The 5,989-nt window shown below is 38.0% G+C and overlaps 1 protein-coding gene across 20 annotated transcripts in view; it reads left to right on the plus strand.

Annotated features, from left to right (window-relative positions):
- Window positions 1-5,989, plus strand: part of PAK5 (p21 (RAC1) activated kinase 5) — a 255,099-nt gene that overhangs the window by 65,349 nt on the left and 183,761 nt on the right. For 2 of the 20 annotated variants that reach the window (XM_015597095.2, XM_015597100.2), the window contains one exon: window positions 5,436-5,497. The exons of the other annotated variants lie outside the window; for them this stretch is intronic. The gene's annotated coding sequence lies outside the window, so the exon portion shown is untranslated. The remainder of the gene's footprint in view (window positions 1-5,435; window positions 5,498-5,989) is intronic. 20 annotated transcript variants of the gene reach the window in all.

A 5,989-nucleotide genomic window follows, 5' to 3' on the forward strand; every position in this document is an offset into this window, starting at 1 on the left:
GGTTCATGGAGCTCTTGCCCTTCCTGCCTCAGTCAGGGTGGGGTCTTGGATTTCCTGCTAAAGTGCTACCTCAGTCCCCAGACAAGGAAAAGATACAAACTCATTTAAATCATACATCTGTTAATTTCTATTATTGATTTGCCTATTAAGTACGTAAAGAGAAACAGGCTTGGTTAATACTGTTTCTTAAAGAGTAAAAAGAAAGACCTTTGGCTTAAAGTCACCTCCATCCCCCCCAGACTCCAAAGGCCCTGCCTGGCTTAACACCATTTCTGCTTAAGTCCCCTTCAGACTCCAAAGGCCCTACCTGGCTTAACACCATTTCTGCTTAACAATGAGCTGATGACCCTTATCAATAGCTAGAGAATCTGAGTTCCAATTATCAAGATTTGAGGGAGAGCCTTTTTCCAAAGAAAGGAGGGAAGAAAACTTAACTAGGTTTGCTAAAAAGATTAACTCTGCAAGAGATGTCCCATTTTATTTCCTGCTAAAAGATTAAGAATTTTACAAGTGATGTCTGGTCTCAGTGGGGCCCAGGAATGTTTTAACAAGCTTTCCTGGGTAATTCTGTGAAGTCTAAGAACCTTAGATTTTCAGTAGGTATGTGGCAACAATCAAATACATAGCTTGAACACTTCTCTAAAGATAATCATGATAATGTGTACATCTTGCCAAATATAAGAGTTTCTCAAAACACAAATGAATGAGCATTTGTCTGTAAGATGTGATAAAAAAGAGATTTTTACAAATGTAAATGTGCTACAAAGTAATTTTCTTAAAACAGGGTGTTATCAGATGTTTAGCAGTGAAAAGAGATAGTAAAAGCTAGATTTTGCAGCATCTTGCATAACTCCTATACCCTTTGGATTATTATTTTTTTCTGTTTCCCTGTTGTATTGTTGGACACAGTATTAAGTGAAATCTCCCTCATTTGAACTTTTTCCTTTACTGGATGCTTGCTTGCTTTCTCATTGAGTTCTGAGGAGCTAAGCAAAGATTATATTTGTGTGTTACTCTTCAAGGGACTGTGTTGTGATTGGAGTCATAAAAGATTTGGTCTCTTTTGGAAAGCAAATATGGAACTACACAGTGAGCCCTAGGACCTGTTTCTATGTTGGTAAAAGCTTTGCTACCTTTCTTTGCCTTAAATATGGCCTCTGGGCAAAGGACAAAGTAGGCAATTAGTTTGCAGAGGAAGGAGTCTGTGGACTGAACTGACACATTGCTTGCCCTTACTAGGGCAGGGGTTGCTCATGTACAGATAGAACACATTTTATTTTAATAAGCTGCTATGTTCATTTTATCTCCCCCAAAGTCAGTGGTGTGTTAAATCCTGAATTGTAGCATTGGCTGAGTTTTGTGGTATAAATACTCTCACCATGGGAACAATTTCAAGCTGCCAATGTGAGGTAACTGGGGTGAAGCTGGGACAATCTGCCATCACTATTTTGTGCCAGCTCATACTGCCCAGAGTATTGCCTTCCCATCAGTCTCATAAGATTAAGGAAGATGGGAATTGTGCTAGCCTTTAGTAGGAAGAATCGCTATTGATATACAGGCTTGGCATACATGGAGGGAGACAGATCTGTTGGTCTTTGGTAGATGAGAAAATCTTCATGTGTTTTATTTACCCTACTTTGTTGGCCCCCTGTGTTGCGTGAGCTCTAAGTGTTGGCTTCTATGTTTCTGTTATAGTAGGATGAGTTCACCACAAAGCATGAGGCTAGGAGGGACATCACACCTCAGGTTTGGGGTAAATGACTTAGCAACACCCTTATTCTCAGCTAAGGCTGCCCCAGGAACCAAAGGTAACACGTGCACACAGCTCTTTGTTGTCCTGGAAAGCTGTTGCACACATTTGTTGTGGGAGGAAATTACAAAAGAGCCTGCAGTCCAAATAGGATTGTGAAGTAGCTGCTGGGGCAGCAAAACTTCCAAAGCAGAGTCGTCCTCCTCCAAGAATCCTGTTAATTGTTAATATCCCAAGAGCAGCAAATGTTCATATTGACTTTTGTCAGCACCTGCGTTCAGTGTTTGATTATTCTTTTCACCATGAGGCTTAGAGCCTAGAACACTAGGATGGGTTATGCACTATAAGATAATAAAGAGTGGGTGTGTTTTATCTAGGGAACTAATTTATTCTTTACTACCAAGGTATTTGGAGAGAAGAAAGGAATTCAAATAAAAGTTTAAAAAACAGACTAGAATGAAGGAAATCAATAGAACCAGGGATAAAAGTGCTCTTGAAAAGACCTGGGATGTGGAAGGTTTGTTTCATTAGTGTAGTCATTCATTTACATGGTTCGTGAAATTAGGCCATTTTATGAGGGAGAAAATGATAAGGCACCTGGCCTAAGGATTCAAATCCACGTGGAAGTATGACAAAACCCTCCATCGAATCTCAGTGTCTCTGAACTCTGGTGTCTCCTTTTAAAAAGAACTTCCCAAACAGAATTAAAGAGCAGAGCTATAAAATCTTCCTAAAGACCAGGTTGAGTGAAATCCAATGAAATACCTAGGAGAAAAAAAAAATCCTGTACCAGAGTTGATGAAATTTAATGTTTACATTTCTTTTTTGTAGTCACATATTTTCATCCTGTCTTGGATAAAGCAATGCAGTAGGTGTGGTGGTCATGAAGGATATTACAACACTTTAGCTTTAAGGAGTTAAGTTTATGAAGAGTTGAAATAAAACTCCCTGACAGATGGAAAGGTGTGGGTTGTGTCTAGTAGGTTTTTTGTTTTGCTTTTCATAGTGTTTTAATTTGAGTACTCTCATATGCACACCTTTAGAGAAGACTCTAACAGCAGGTATAATTTTGAGAAGAAGTAATCCCAGGAGATAATGGGGACCAGTGGAAGTGAGGCAGGGCAGGGGGAGAATTCAGTGAAGGGTATGTTACCCAGTGAGTTGTCCTTATGGGCAGCTGGTGCTCAGTCCTGCTGGGGAATTGATGACACATTGCAGAACATGCCCCCAAATTATCCTCAAGGAAAGGCAAGAAAGCTGGTGTGTTTATTCTATTTACTTTACACCTTCAGTTAAAGGCTGCCTTCAGGGTCATTAACTGTTTGACACCATTGCCTTGCCAAGCACAAGGACTGTTTGTTCCTGCAGCCTGCTAGAAGCCCTCTGGGTAGAAAGTTACCGGTATTTCCAGTAAGGAGCCTTCACTGTGCAGACGCAGGACGTCCTCAATGTAGCACCATCCAAAAATGTTTGTTGTGAGCCACGAATGTGAGCTACCTATGTAATTTAAAATTTTCCAGGAGCCACATTAAGAAGACACATGTGAAATTAATCTTAATAATACATATTTTAAGCGAGTATATAAAAAATATCATTTCAACATAGGTGCAGTGTATAAATTATTAATGAGATCATTTACCATTTTGGCCCCAAATCTTTGAAATTTGGTGTGCATTTTACATTTAACAGCACACTTCACATCTCAGTTCAAACTGGCCACTTTTCAAGTACTCAGTAGTCACATGGGGCTAGTGGCTTATATTAGGCAGTGCAGTTCTAGGGAAGTGTACCTGTGTTTGACTTACTGTTTACTGCATTTGGCGACATGTGTCAGTTATCCCCTGAGTAACCTCCAAAATTAATGCTACCCAGTGTGTCAAGGAACCAAATATGTAGAATCAAGTTTTACCCAAATGATGCTTTATTTCTCAGTGAGATTATGGTCCTCTGATTTCTCAAGACATAAAATCTGGGAAATGCTGTCTTCTGTTTATTCTATAGAAGTATTTTGATCATAGATATTTTGAAAACTTTAACATTTTAAGGATCTTTGCAAATGCATTGCTGCTGTTTTTGTTACTATATCAGTATAGGGTTTTATTAGTGAAAATAAGGCCCTCATTCTTTTTTTAAATTGTGATATAATTGACATAAGTTTCAGGTGTATAGCAATGATTCAATGTTTGTATATATTCTGAAATGATTACCACAATAAGTCTTGTTAGCATCCATAGCCATAAATAGTTACAAAATTTTTTTCTTGCGATGAGAACTTTTAAGATCTACTTTCTTAACAATTTTCAAACATACAGTGCAGTATTATAAGTATAGTCACCATGCTGTGTATTACATTATCCACTTTTCCTTTGTCCCTTCACCCACCAAATATTTATTGAACACCTTTTTGGGGCCAGACAGAGTTATAGGACCAGTGGCCCTTTGGTGAGGAGTAACAAAGAATCTGCTTTCATGGGATTTATATTTTGGTGGAAAAGGTCAACATTAAACAGTACTATATAAATATTATAAGTGCCATGAAGAAGTGTTTTTTTTAAAGACTTTTTTGTAAGAGCAGTTTTAGGTGCACAGCAAAATTAGGAGGAAAGTACAGAGATTTCCCATGGATCCCCACACACTCACAGTCTCCTCTTTATCAACACCCCCGCCAGAGTGGTACATTTGTTACAACCGATGAACCTACACTGACGTGTCATAATCACCCAAACTCCATAATTTACTTAGGTAAAACAGATTCTTAGCAAATGCTTTTTGCATTCTTTTATTAGGCTTTATCTTACTTTAATCAAATGCCATGTGTAAAAATCAAATGCCATATGTAAAAATAAATAAGTTGGGTAAGGGTCATTTAAAATTCTCTTTTAAAAGAGGATTCTTCACTATTAAGAACTTTTCACCTCAGGGTTCCTTTAATTATAGAGAGTCTTGATTTAGATTCTTTGAGCTAATTTACAGAGGACTTTTAGGAATGTATCTATACCGTAAAATGAGTTACAGTAAGTCTAGTTAGGATGTTTACACTGTCATATTTTGCATCCCTGGGTGCCTAATTTATGGGCAGTTCACACATCATACTTCCCCACAGGCTGTCAGATGCATGGGTGAATCACTGTGCCATCTTTCTGGCATAAACTTTAAAGACCTTTGAAAAGTATCTGCCAGCAGAGGAGGTCAAAGACTTTACATTTCCATATTTCCTGTTGAACCCTAGGAGGTATTTATTTGAGTTACTAAGTGAACAAGGCTATGATTTTTCTATTAATTAAGGTTGTCATATTCATTGGGTGAAATGTGAAAGCATTTAATAATTTAAAGACTTGATGTTTTCAAAGCATAATTGACTTTTGAGGTTTGAGACATTAAAGAAAAAAATGTTAACTTGAAGCAAAGGCACTTGCAAAGATTTTACTGCAGCTGATGGCATATGCAGAATATTTCTGGAGTTATGCTAGAAAGATTCTTTCAGTATGAATTTGAGTATAATAAAGTAAGTGTTTTATTACATAATAATTGACTTTAATGGGTATGGTTATTTCATTTGGCTATCAGAATCATGGTAATGTAACTATAATTGAAAAGATTACATTTATTTTTTTTTAAAATATCTTTAACACATCAGATTGGGTCAGTTGATTTAATACTTAAGATCCTACATCTGTTTTCACAGATTTAATTTTCTGGGATATATTGCTTCCTGCAACTTCTTAAGGCATTTCCCAAGAGACAAAGGTAGCTATACATCTTATTTCTTAATTTTTCAATGCAAATAAAATAGAAACTGATGCTGGCTATCTTAAGCAAAAAGAAACCTATTAGAAAGATTGCAGGACTGAGAGAATTGATACAAGTCTTGATGCTCAGGCTTTGCAGGCAGGTTGGAGCCAAGGGCATTCTAGCTGTACCTTAGGTTGGGGTTCATAGAAGCAGAGCGCTGAGAAGGGAATTCTGGTGCAGATGACTTACTGAGGGAATGCTCTGGAGAGCGCCTCACAGGAGTAAGGGGAGCAGGACAGGGCAGGAGGAGTCAAGCAAAATATGAGAATTCAGGTAAAGTTTTGCCTCAGTTTGATTCCACAGGGATCCCTGGACCTTAAATATCATCAGAGAATTGTTCCACCTTGAGACAAAGAGTTAGGCTGTTGTGCTCCTGTATCAGTTAGTCATTGGCTGTGGACTGTCTCTGGATGGAGCATAGCCTTCCTGGCAGTGATGTCCTGCTGA

The sequence above is a fragment of the Pteropus alecto genome, unplaced genomic scaffold (assembly GCF_000325575.1).
Source record: "Pteropus alecto unplaced genomic scaffold, ASM32557v1 scaffold45, whole genome shotgun sequence".
NCBI classification, from domain to species: domain Eukaryota; kingdom Metazoa; phylum Chordata; class Mammalia; order Chiroptera; family Pteropodidae; genus Pteropus; species Pteropus alecto.